General features: G+C 43.1%; 1 protein-coding gene across 6 annotated transcripts in view; it reads right to left on the bottom strand.

Annotated features, from left to right (window-relative positions):
• The window catches only part of DMD (dystrophin), a 3,186,583-nt gene that overhangs the window by 1,064,521 nt on the left and 2,107,705 nt on the right, over positions 1-14,357 (bottom strand). The gene's annotated exons all lie outside the window — the stretch shown is intronic.

Genomic DNA, 14,357 nt, shown 5'->3' on the forward strand with positions numbered 1-14,357 from the left:
TGAATTTCCGCATTTTGAAGCAGCTCTGACTTTCTGAGCACCTGTTATGTTTCCTGAGGTTCTACAATGCTCAGACAGTAGAAACACCCCACAAATGACCCCATTTCAGAAAGTAGACACACTAAGGTATTCGCTGATGGGCATAGTGAGTTCATGGAAGTTTTTATTTTTTGTCACAAGTTAGCAGAAAATGATTATTATTATTGTCTGTGAAGGTTCTGATTTATCCAGGTCATGGTATATATCTGTAAAGAATAAATCAAGGCAACTGGACGTACTGTAGATTTCTTGAAAACGTTTCACTCGTTCTTCCAACGAGCTTTCTCAATTCTGAGTGATTGTACAAAAAATTCTGGGAATAAATATGTAACTGAAATGTTACATATTTATTCCCAGAATTTTTTGTACAATCACTCAGAATTGAGAAAGCTCGTTGGAAGAACGAGTGAAACGTTTTCAAGAAATCTACAGTACGTCCAGTTGCCTTGATTTATTCTTTACAGATAGATTATTATTATTATTATTATTTTCTTTTCTTACAAAGTCTCATATTTCACTAACTTCTGCCAATTTTTTTTACACGAAATACCTTGGGGTGTCTTCTTTCCAAAATGGGGTCACTTGTGGGGTATTTATACTGCTCTGGCATTTTAGGGGACCTAAAGCGTGAGAAGTATTTTGGAATCCAAATGCGTAAAAAATGCCCTTTGAAATCCTAAAGGTGCTCTTTAGAATTTGGGCCCCTTTGCACACCAAGGCTGCAAAAAAGTGTCACACATGTGGTATCGCCATACTCAGAAGAAGTAGGGAAATGTGTTTTGGGTGTATTTTTACATATACCCATGCTGGGTGAGAGAAATATCTCTGTAAAAGACAACTTTTCCCGTTTTTTTTTTATACAAAGTTGTCATTTTGCAGAGATAATTCTCACACACAGTATGGGTATATGTAAAAATACACCCCAAAACACATTTCCCTACTTCTCCTTAGTACGGCGATACCACATGTGTGACACTTTTTTGCAGCCTAGGTGCGCAAAGGGGCCCAAATTACAATGAGTACCTTTTAGGAGGGCATTTTTAGGCATTTGGATTCCAGACTTCTTCTCACGCTTTAGGGCCCCTAAAATGCCAGGGCAGTATAAATACCCCACATGTGACCCCATTTTGGAAAGAAGACACCCCAAGTTATTCCGTGAGGGGCATGGCGAGTTCCTAGAATATTTTTTTGGGCACAAGTTAGCAGAAAATAATTTTGTAAGAAGAGAAAAAATTATAATAATAAAAAAATAACATTTTCAGCTAATTTGTGACCAAAAAAAAATTCTAGGAACTCGCCATGCCCCTCACGGAATACCTTGGGGTGTATTCTTTCCAAAACGGGGTCACTTATGGGGTATTTATACTGCCCTGGCATTTTAGGGGCCCTAAAGCGTGAGAAGAAGTCTGGAATATAAATGTCTAAAAAATTTTACGCATTTGGATTCTGTGAGGGGTATGGTGAGTTCATGTGAGATTTGATTTTTTGTCACTAGTTGGTGGAATATGAGACTTTGTAAGAAAAAAAACTATTTCCGCTAACTTGTGCCCCAAAAAATAATCTTCTATGAACTCGCCATGCCCCTCAAAATTGATCTTTATAGTGCCGCAGCGATTTTACAGTGTTTTTGCAGTGATCAGAAAAAAAATATTTCTGTCACTGCGGTGGGGCGGACTGAACGCAAGAGTGCGCACAAGACCAGGCCTGATCGAGCGAACACTGCGTTTTTTGTAGAGCCTATAGAACATGTCCTATTCTTGTCCGCAATTGCGGACAAGAAAAGGCATTTTCTATATAGTTCTGGCAATGTGCGGATCCGCAAAATGCGGAAAGCACATTGCCGGTGTCTGTGTTTTGCAGATCCGCAAAACACATACGGATGTCGGAATGGAGCCTTACAGTGGGGTGATCAATGACAGGGGGGTGATCAGGGGTTAATACGTGACGGGGGTGTAGTGTAGTGTGGTGCTTGGTGCTACTTATTACAGAGCTGCCTGTGTCCTCTGGTGGTCGATCCAAGCAAAATGGACCACCAGAGGACCAGGTAGCAGGTATATCAGACTCTGTTAACAAAACAGCTTCTGATATACCTTTCAAGGGTTAAAAAAAACCGCATCTACAGCCTGCCAGCGAATGATCGCCGCTGGCAGGCTGTAGATCAATTAGTTTACTTTCTGATCATGTGAACGCGCGCTCCTGTGAGTTCACAGGAAATCTCGCGTCTCGCGAGATGACGCGCCGGTGAGTCAACAAGGAATAACCCGGCCGCCCGCAGGACGCATCCCTGCGTTAGGCGGTTGGGAGCTGGTTAATTCAATGCAGATTACGAGCTTGTTTTAGCCTGGTATTTATAATAGATTAGAATCTCCTTCATTACAGATTTTAATTTATTCACATAAATAATATAGACTGTCAATCGGAGACAGCATAAATATTCTGACAATCTCTACTGCACATGTGCCATCGGATCTGCATGTCATTCAGTACAGTAGGTCTAATCCATATTTATTCCATGACAATAAAGAAAAAACTTTCCCACACCTAGAGTTCACCTAGAGTCTGGCATAAATTGCACCAAAATATGGCTTAGCTTTGTCCATCTATGTTTAGAAAAATTATCTGTACCTAGCCCAATAAAGAGATGTGGCTTATTTGCAATGGGGTGTACCTTCAGTGGTCTAACATTAAATATTTATAGCCAAAAGAATCCAACAATTCTGGGATACAATTCTGTCTCTAACTAAGGGCTATATCACCCTGGCTGATGATCGGGCAGAAAACCGCTAACAAGTGATCGTAGGAACACTCCTTAGCAATGATCTGCTGGTGTAAAGGTCCTTCATGTGGTCACAAAAATCATTGTTGGATGGCAGCAGATTGTGCTGTCTAAACATGCTCTAGGGATGAGTGATAACATTAGTGATTACACTTCCCTATACTGTGGAGGAAACTGCTGCATATAAATTCAGTGGTCTCCTTCACTGATGAGCAGGCGATTGTCAGGAAGGAACACTTCCTCTCCAACAATTATCAGCCTCATCTGCTGGTCTAATACAACACTAACCCAACCAATATTTGTAGAGTTAGACAAAAGTGTCTACCCCTGCACCAACTTTATCATTCAGCCTGAGCTACTGTGATAAATCTGGTGCAGGTCTAGACAGCCCATCTGTCTATGCCATCTATAAGATTAGTAAATCTGCCTCACTTGCACTAGCTGCAAATTTTGTCAGGATTAAAGTATGGAGTTTGGGCTTAAAAAGAACCTGTTATAAGCACTGACCTATTAAACTATTGACATGTTACCACTGTTCAAGCTGCCAGCTGTTTGTGCAAAAAATCAATTTAAAAAAATGTACCTGACGTCATAAAAACTTAACTCAGGGAGTCAATAATGCGTATTGCTGAATGAGGCGAACAACATGCCTGTCACGGACTTCCCTGGTTTGCTGATGTCAGTGCCTGGCAGTATGAAATGTCAAGCAGGCTCAGAAGACCAGGTTCTGCCACCGGGTTCCTGACTTGCATAGTGAGTGGAGGTGTATAAACCTCGGCTTCCAGTACTCACTGCACATCCCCAGGAAATGGAGGTGATAAAAGTGATGAAGGTGGGGTTAATGAAACAAATGTACAGTGAGGAATTAATTGACTCTCTGTGTAATCCTGTATTCGTTACACATGCAGAAAGTTTAAATCTATGCAGGCGCAGATTAAAACATGACATTTATTTTATTACAGACTTAATTTCTATTTATCAATTAAGGATAAAGTTTTATTTGCTAATTTTAGCTAGATCACATTTGCCGTAATTATTTTCAGTATACTTTGTAATCTCTTAATAGGATTATTAAAAGGATTTATTGATTTAATAGGATTCTAAAGAATCCATTTTCCAGCATTTGTGAAAAACTGAATCCACAAAGTAGATTCTGCACATTATGTAAATGTCACTCAGAATTCATTTCTACTCCTGCATGGGTGCAAGTGAGTGCTTTGCCCTATAAAATCCTTTGCCGACTACTTAGTACAGCAAAGTACTAGTACGGTTGCATTTAAAGAGGTTGTCCAGGTTCCGATCATTTTCACCCAGGCTGCCCCTCTGACATGAGCATCTGAGCATTTCCTGCTCCGATGCTCTTTTTAGCCCTGGGCTGAATCGCAAAGTGCAAAGGCATTTTTTTGAGATCCGGTGACCGGGTTCTCAGTGACCTGGTTCTCCATAGGGACCATAGATGACCACTTAGTAGAAGCAACATTGTACTGAGGTCTCGTTGCAAGATGCTGATCACAGGGATGTTTCTTTAACCACCTCCCGACCGCTGTACGCGTATATGCGTCCGGGAGGTGGTTGCTTTACTCCTCCTGGACGCATATACGCGTCTGCTCGCGAGACGCGAGATTTCCTGTGAACGCGCGCACACAGGCGCGCGCGCTCACAGGAACGGAAGGTAAGCGAGTGGATCTCCAGCCTGCCAGCGGCGATCGCTCGCTGGCAGGCTGGAGATCCGAATTTTTTAACCCCTAACAGGTATATTAGACGCTGTTTTCATAACAGCGTCTAATATACCTCCTACCTGGTCCTCTGGTGGTCCCTTTTGTTAGGATCGACCACCAGAGGACTCAGGTAGGTCAGTACAGTCCTACCAAACACCACACTACACCCCCCCCCCCGGTCACTTATTAACCCCTTATAAACCCCTGATCACCCATGATCACCCCATATAAACTCCCTGATCACCCCCCTGTCATTGATCACCGCCCTGTCATTGATCACCCCCCTGTCAGGCTCCGTTCAGACGTCCGTATGATTTTTACGGATCCACGGATACATGGATCGGATCCGCAAAAAGCATACGGACGTCTGAATGGAGCCTTACAGGGGGGTGATCAATGACAGGCGGGTGATCACCCATATACACTCCCTGATCACCCCCTGTCATTGATCACCCCCCTGTCATTGATCACCCCCCTGTAAGGCTCCATTTAGACGTCCGCATGATTTTTACGGATCCGATCCATGTATCCATGGATCCGTAAAAATCATGCGGACGTCTGAATGGAGCCTTACAGGGGGGGTGATCAGTGACAGGGGGGTGATCACCCTGATTACCCTGATCACCCCCTGTCATTGATAACCCCCCTGTAAGGCTCCATTCAGACGTCGGCATGCGTTCTGTGGATCCGATCCATGTATCCATGGATCCGTAAAAAATCATGCGGATGTCTGAATGGAGCCTTACAGGGGGGGTGATCAGTGACAGGGGGGTGATCACCCTGATTACCCTGATCACCCCCTGTCATTGATAACCCCTCTGTAAGGCTCCATTCAGACGTCGGCATGCGTTCTGTGGATCCGATCCATGTATCCATGGATCCGTAAAAATCATGCGGACGTCTGAATGGAGCCTTACAGGGGGGGTGATCAGTGACAGGGGGGTGATCACCCTGATTACCCTGATCACCCCCTGTCATTGATAACCCCCCTGTAAGGCTCCATTCAGACGTCCGCATGCGTTTTGTGGATCCGATCCATGTATCCATGGATCCGTAAAAAATCATGCGGATGTCTGAATGGAGCCTTACAGGGGGGGTGATCAGTGACAGGGGGGTGATCACCCTGATCACCCTGATCACCCCCTGTTATTGATAACCCCCCTGTAAGGCTCCATTCAGACGTCCGCATGCGTTTTGTGGATCCGATCCATGTATCCATGGATCCGTAAAAAATCATGCGGATGTCTGAATGGAGCCTTACAGGGGGGGTGATCAGTGACAGGGGGGTGATCACCCTGATCACCCTGATCACCCCCTGTCATTGATAACCCCCCTGTAAGGCTCCATTCAGACGTCCGCATGCGTTCTGTGGATCCGATCCATGTATCCATGGATCCGTAAAAAATCATGCGGATGTCTGAATGGAGCCTTACAGGGGGGGTGATCAGTGACAGGGGGGTGATCACCCTGATTACCCTGATCACCCCCTGTCATTGATAACCCCCCTGTAAGGCTCCATTCAGACGTCCGCATGCGTTCTGTGGATCCGATCCATGTATCCATGGATCCGTAAAAAATCATGCGGATGTCTGAATGGAGCCTTACGGGGGGGTGATCAGTGACAGGGGGGTGATCACCCTGATTACCCTGATCACCCCCTGTCATTGATAACCCCCCTGTAAGGCTCCATTCAGACGTCCGCATGCGTTCTGTGGATCCGATCCATGTATCCATGGATCCGTAAAAAATCATGCGGATGTCTGAATGGAGCCTTACAGGGGGGGTGATCAATGACAGGGGGGTGATCAGGGAGTCTATATGGGTGATCACCCCCCTGTCATTGATCACCCCCCTGTCATTGATCACCCCCCCCCCTGGTAAGGCTCCATTCAGACATTTTTTTTGGCACAAGTTAGCGGAAATTTTTTGTTTGTTTTTGTTTTTTCTTACAAAGTCTCATATTCCACTAACTTGTGTCAAAAAATAAAATCTCACATGGACGCACCATACCCCTCACGGAATCCAAATGCGTAAACATTTTTAGACATTTATATTCCAGACTTCTTCTCACGCTTTAGGGCCCCTAAAAAGCCAGGGCAGTATAAATACCCCACATGTGACCCCATTTCGGAAAGAAGACACCCCAAGGTATTCCGTGAGGGGCATATTGAGTCCATGAAAGATTGAAATTTTTGTCCTAAGTTAGCGGAAAGTGAGACTTTGTGAGAAAAAATTAATAAAAAATCAATATCCGCTAACTTATGCAAAAAAAAAAAAATTCTAGGAACTCGCCAGGCCCCTCATTGAATACCTTGGGGTGTCTTCTTTCCAAAGTGGGGTCACATGTGGGGTATTTATACTGCCCTGGCTTTTTAGGGGCCCGAAAGTGGGAGAAGAAGTCTGGGATCCAAATGTCTAAAAATGCCCTCCTAAAAGGAATTTGGGCCCCTTTGCGCATCTAGGCTGCAAAAAAGTGTCACACATGTGGTATCGCCGTACTCAGGAGAAGTTGGGGAATGTGTTTTGGGGTGTCATTTTACATATACCCATGCTGGGTGAGAGAAATATCTTGGTCAAATGCCAACTTTGTATAAAAAAAATGGGAAAAGTTGTCTTTTGCCAAGATATTTCTCTCACCCAGCATGGGTATATGTAAAATGACCCCCCAAAACACATTGCCCAACTTCTCCTGAGTACGGCGATACCAGATGTGTGACACTTTTTTGCAGCTAAGGTGGGCAAAGGGGCACCTTTCGGATTTCGCAGGCCATTTTTTACACATTTTGATTGCAAGGTACTTCTTACACATTTGGGCCCCTAAATTGCCAGGGCAGTATAACTACGCCACAAGTGACCCCATTTTGGAAAGAAGACACCCCAAGGTATTCCGTGGGGGGCACGGCGAGTTCCTAGAATTTTTTATTTTTTGTCACAATTTAGCGGAAAATGATGATTTTTCTTTTTTTTTCTTTTTTCCTTACAAAGTCTCATATTCCACTAACTTGCGACAAAAAATAAAAAATTCTAGGAACTCGCCATGCCCCTCACGGAATACCTTGGGGTGTCTTCTTTCCAAAATGGGGTCACTTGTGGGGTAGTTTTACTGGACTGGCAATTTAGGGGCCCAAATGTGTGAGAAGAACTTTGCAATCAAAATGTGTAAAAAATGCCCTGCAAAATCCGAAACGTGCACTTTGGAATATGTGCCCCTTTGCCCACCTTGGCAGCAAAAAAGTGTGACACATCTGGTATCGCCGTACTCAGGAGAAGTTGGGCAATGTGTTTTGGGGTGTCATTTTACATATACCCATGCTGGGTGAGAAAAATATCTTGGTCAAATGCCAACTTTGTATAAAAAAATGGGAAAAGTTGTCTTTTGCCAAGATATTTCTCTCACCCAGCATGGGTATATGTAAAATGACACCTCAAATCACATTCCCCAACTTCTCCTGAGTACGGCGATACCAGATGTGTGACACTTTTTTGATGCCAAGGTGGGCAAAGGGGCACATATTCCAAAGTGCACCTTTCGGATTTCACCGGTCATTTTTTACAGATTTTGATTGCAAAGTACTTCTCACACATATGGGCCCCTAAATTGCCAGGGCAGTATAACTACGCCACAAGTGACCCCATTTTGGAAAGAAGACACCCCAAGGTATTCCGTGAGGGGCATGGCGAGTTCCTAGAATTTTTTATTTTTTGTCGCAAGTTAGTGGAATATGAGACTTTGTAAGGAAAAAAGAGGAAAAAAAAAAATCATCATTTTCCGCTAACTTGTGACAAAAAATAAAAAATTCTAGGAACTCGCCATGCCCCTCACGGAATACCTTGGGGTGTCTTCTTTCCAAAATGGGGTCACTTGTGGCGTAGTTATACTGCCCTGGCAATTTAGGGGCCCATATGTGTGAGAAGTACTTTGCAATCAAAATCTGTAAAAAATGACCGGTGAAATCCGAAAGGTGCACTTTGGAATATGTGCCCCTTTGCCCACCTTGGCATCAAAAAAGTGTCACACATCTGGTATCGCCGTACTCAGGAGAAGTTGGGGAATGTGATTTGAGGTGTCATTTTACATATACCCATGCTGGGTGAGAGAAATATCTTGGCAAAAGACAACTTTTCCCATTTTTTTATACAAAGTTGGCATTTGACCAAGATATTTTTCTCACCCAGCATGGGTATATGTAAAATGACACCCCAAAACACATTGCCCAACTTCTCCTGAGTACGGCGATACCAGATGTGTCACACTTTTTTGCTGCCAAGGTGGGCAAAGGGGCGCATATTCCAAAGTGCACCTTTTGGATTTCACCGGTCATTTTTTACACATTTTGATTGCAAAGTTCTTCTCACACATTTGGGCCCCTAAATTGCCAGGGCAGTATAACTACCCCACAAGTGACCCCATTTTGGAAAGAAGACACCCCAAGGTATTCCGTGAGGGGCATGGTGAATTCCTAGAATTTTTTATTTTTTGTCGCAAGTTAGTGGAATATGAGACTTTGTAAGAAAAAATAAAAAAAATAAAATCATCATCATTTTCCGCTAACTTGTGACAAAAAATAAAAAGTTCTATGAACTCACTATGCCCATCAGCGAATACCTTAGGGTGTCTACTTTCCGAAATGGGGTCATTTGTGGGGGTTTTCTACTGTTTGGGCATTGTAGAACCTCAGGAAACATGACAGGTGCTCAGAAAGTCAGAGCTGTTTCAAAAAGCGGAAATTCACATTTTTGTACCATAGTTTGTAAATGCTATAACTTTTACCCAAACCATTTTTTTTTTGCCCAAACATTTTTTTTTTATCAAAGACATGTAGAACAATAAATTTGGCGAAAAATTTATATATGGATGTCGTTTTTTTTGCAAAATTTTACAGCTGAAAGTGAAAAATGTCATTTTTTTGCAAAAAAATCGTTACATTTTGATTAATAACAAAAAAAGTAAAAATGCCAGCAGCAATGAAATACCACCAAATGAAAGCTCCATTAGTGAGAAGAAAAGGAGGTAAAATTCATTTGGGTGGTAAGTTGCATGACCGAGCGATAAACGGTGAAAGTAGTGTAGTGCCGAAGTGTAAAAAGTGCTCTGGTCATGAAGGGGGTTTCACCTAGCGGGGCTGAAGTGGTTAAGGAGTTCTGCTCATGTGTTCGCTCACAAAGCATAGCAGAAGAAATTGTAACAAGAAAGTCCATTTAATTATCCTGCAATTCCATAAAACAAAAATCCACTATGCACAAACACAACTGCTACATTTGCATTCCTTTCCTAGCAGTTTTAATTTAAGAAAATATCAGTGCTATTTATATTATTGTGTCATGAGCATGAGGTACTATTGTCGAGTGTCATCTCACTAATCCTCAACCATAAGTTATTTACAGAAAGGAGTGAATCTAAATTTGTCTGACAGAAAAGCAATGATGGTTACCCTAGCAACTACAAAAATGACAAAAGAGGCAGAAATGAAGTCAGGAAAATAATAACATAGACTTTGTTTTCTTTCTGATTTATAAGTATGTATAAGTACAGTTTTCTGAAAGCTTATAATAAGAATACTTTAAAGGCATTGACAAGTATTCATCATGAGTTTTTTCCCTACAATTTGCATGGTGAAAATGGCAATAGCTATAATTCACAGCTGGCACTAGCAGTTAAAACGATCTCCTAGTCTACAGGTTTGGTTAAAGGGTTGTCCAAGCTCCAAAGCTAAAATTAAGGCCCAGAATATGTTTAAAATAAAGAAAGGAGCCAAATAACCCATTCCCTGGTGCCAGTAGTTACTGAAAAGCACATGACTGCAGGGGTTTAGTGGTCATATGCCACTTCGGTACATGTCACCGCCAGGGTTGGTGAGTGGCTGCTAATCTGCACATGATCATGGATGGGACATCACATTTACAGTCCACAGAAAACTTTAAAGTGTTGGGATAGGACCCTTAATGTTGGAAGTGAGCATCTGTGTTCAGGTGAGTTGGTTTATTTATTATAAACACTTTTTAGGTCTTCATTAATTTTAGCTTGGGGGAGACAACCCCTATAGAGCATACCAAAGTTTTCAAAATAAGTTTGGACAATGGCTGTGCTTCTCTGTAGGATCATAACTTTGAAAGGACTGGTGTTTTTTGTGCTTCCCTAAAGTCTGTTTTCAACTATATTATTTCCTGTTTCAGTTGCATAGCTAATTCCATTTCATTCAGGAGTAGGGGCTGACCCCTTCTGTGGAATATTCCAGCACTGTACTTACAGACGCATAGGAGGCTCCTATAATCTTCAAAACCAGTTTAGAAGCAAGTCTTTTATCATGCTCAGGATCTCAGTTAACTCTGAAAAAAACAATTTCCTTTAACCGGTCTTCTGAGTCTCTGTTACTAGAGGCAGATCTTGCTCGAAACAGGCAGTGGACTACAACTTAGGTAGAAGTGAGAACCCTAGTGGCCATGACTTTATGGCTTTTTTTGCTAGTTACACCAATCTCAATCAATACACTGACTCTTTAGCTTTTAGATAATATATAGAGAGAGGAATATTATTTACATTATGTAATAAACTTTAATACAAATAACTTGCAATATGATGGGATTAGGCTTATTGAGAATAGATTTTTTGGCTTATATTCATATTTTAAAAGTTCATTCAAGTATGGTAACAAACACGGTTGCTCACAAATTCATTCTTTAACGGGTTATGCCACTAATATAAATATATCCTGCCCAACAAATACCACTTACACCAAATAACCAACCACTATTTATCAAATCTACCTTATTCTATCATTATTCTATTATATTATTAGCCTACCATTGCTACTTGTGGAAAATCAGTTTTGGTTTCTGTTGGTTAAATCCTCTAGTGAAGCCCTACAGCAGGCATCCTCAAACTGCGGCCCTCCAGCTGTTGTAAAACTACAACTCCCACAATGCCCTGCTGTAGGCTGATACCTGTAGGCTGTTCCAGCATGCTGGGAGTTGTAGTTTCGCAACAGCTGGAGGGCCGCAGTTTGAGGATGCCTGCCCTACAGGATGCTCAAGCTCACAGAGTTCCTTTTCTTATCTTTAAAAAACACTTCTCTATGTGCAGTGTGAGGTGTATGTCAGTTATAGATGGATAGATAATAGACAGATATATAAACAAAGGGATACATTTTGCTCCAACAAATGACCAACAGTAGCAAATGTTGCATCTGTTATAAATCTAGTTAAACAGAGCATTTTGAATATGTGGAGGTACAAAATGGACAGGTATGTGTCATATGTCCTGTTAATATTAGGAGACATCTTAATACCATAACGTATGATAGGACGGCAGTCACATGACAAACAAGGAGGTAGAATTCAAGCATACGAGGATAAAAGAAAACTACAAATGAGATAAATTTGAAAAAAAATAAAGGAAATAAAACAATTCAAGGAAGAATGGGAGCTAGAGAACTTCATGTAAATAAACTTTAGAATGAAAAGTAGTATATGGCACGACCCCTTAAAATCGTAATATTTACTGTTATGTAAGCGGAGCAATGAAACTGATGTGCTCATGGAGCAAGGAACAGCTCTTCATTTTGAAAAATATGCTATGCATAATGTATAATTTAATTTAATTGCTAATGTTGCAATTAATGGTGTGCATCCAAATAAACAAATAGTTTGCCCTTTGTTACAGCAAATGAAATGCAGAATTTTACTTTTTTTATATTATAAATAGAGTTGAGCGGACACCTGGATGTTCGGGTTCAGCAGGTTCGGCCGAAGTTGAAAAAAAAAAAATTCAACTTGACCCTGAACCCGAACCCTATTGAAATCAATGGGGACCCAAACTTTTGAGCACTTAAATGGCTGTAAAAATGTAATGGAAAGAGCTAGAGGGCTGCAAAAGGCAGTAAAATGTGCTTAAGAGCACGGCAAATGCTCTGCAAACAAATGTGGATAGGAAAATGAATTAAAAAAACATAAAATACCTTAAAAAAATAAAAATTAGGAATGATGTAGGAGGAAGAGGTTGAGGAGACGGTGAATCGGTGGATGTGGCCGTGTAGGCTCACGTGGCAGTCTAGGTGGAAGCGGTGGCGAAGGAGGAATAGGTATCCCCCAAAATATTGGAACATATAAAAAAAAAAAAAAAGGAATAAGTGCACTTGAGTACAAAGATGGATGGTTGAGGCTGTTAGAACTGTCTATTCTGCACAAGATCCTGAGGGATCCAAGCCTGGTTCATTTTAATGAACGTGAGCTTGTCCACGTTGGCTGTGGACAGGGGGCAGCGTCTGTCTGTAATGACGCCTCCTGCCATGCTAAATACACGTTCAGAGAGTACACTGGCTGCAGGGCAGGCCAGCACCTCCAAGGCATACAGGGCAAGCTCTGGTCATGTGGACAATTTGGAGACGCAGAAGTTGAATGGAGCAGAACCATCAGTCAGTACGTGTAGGCGTGTGCACAGGTACTGTTCCACCATGTTGTTCAAATGCTGCCTCCTGCTAACACGCTCCATATTAGCAGTTGGGGACGGTTGTTGTGGCGAAATGACAAAGCTTTTTCACATGTCAGCCATGGTAACCATGCCTTCTGAGGTGCTGACGCTGACACAGCTGCGTTGGCGACCTCTTCCTCTGCCTTCGCCTTGTGCTTCCACTTGTCCCCAAGCGTCAGTCGGGAATGCTCTCAGAAGTACGTCTACCAGCGTGCGTCTGTAGTCGCGCATCTTACGATCACGCTCCAGTGAGGGAATTAAGGACGGCAGATTGTCTTTGTAACGGGGATCCAGCAGGGTGGCCACCCGGTAGTCAGCACACGTTAAAATGTGGGCAACTCTGCTGTTGTTGCGTAGGCACTGCAGCATGTAGTCGCTCATGTGTGCCAGGCTGCCCAGAGTTAATGCCTCGCTTCAGGCTCTGATGGCACAGCGTGCAAACCACTCGGGTCTTGTTGTCAGCATATTGTGTGAAGAAGTGCCATGCCAGGGAACTCATTAAAGCTGCCTTTGGTGTGCTCAGTCCCTGGTGACAATGTCCAGTAGCAGGCGAACTGTTCTGGCGACGGCTGCTCTGCTTTTGCACCCTGCTCCCGCTTTTGCTATGCTGTTGGCTCGGTCTCATCACTGCCTCTTCCTCCGAACTCTGAAAGTCAGTGGCATGATCTTCATCCCATGTGGGGTCTAGGACCTCATCGTCCCCTGCATTGTCTTCCACCCAGTCTTCCTCCCTGACCTCCTTTTTGGTCTGCACACTGCAGAAAGACGCAGCAGTTGGCACCTGTGTTTCGTCATCATCAGAGACGTGCTGAGGTGGTATTTCCATCTCCTCATCAGGAAACTTAAGTGGTTGTGCATCACTACATTCTATGTCTTCCACCCCTGGGGAAGGGCTAGGTGGATGCCCTTGGGAAATCCTGCCAGCAGAGTCTTCAAACAGCATAAGAGACTGCTGCATGACTTGAGGCTCAGACAGGTTCCCCGATATGCATGGGGGTGATGTGACAGACTGATAGGCATGGGTTTAAGGCACCTCCTTTGCGCTTTCTGCAGAAGACTGGGTGGGAGATAATGTGAACGTGCTGGATCCACTGTCGTCCACCCAATTGACTAGCGCCTATACTTGCTCAGGCCTTACCATACTTAGAACGGCATTAGGCCCGACCAAATATCGCTGTAGATTCTGGCAGCTACTGGGACCTGAGGTAGTAGGTTCAGTAGGACGTGTAGCTGTTGCAGAACGGCCACGTCCTCTCCCTGCACCAGAGACTCCACCAACACCACGACCATGACCGTGTCCCTTATTAGATGTTTGCTTCATAGTTAGCTTACCCAGAAGTTGAATGGAGCAGAAGCA

Source organism: Bufo gargarizans, chromosome 3 (assembly GCF_014858855.1).
Source record: "Bufo gargarizans isolate SCDJY-AF-19 chromosome 3, ASM1485885v1, whole genome shotgun sequence".
Lineage (NCBI taxonomy): Eukaryota > Metazoa > Chordata > Amphibia > Anura > Bufonidae > Bufo > Bufo gargarizans.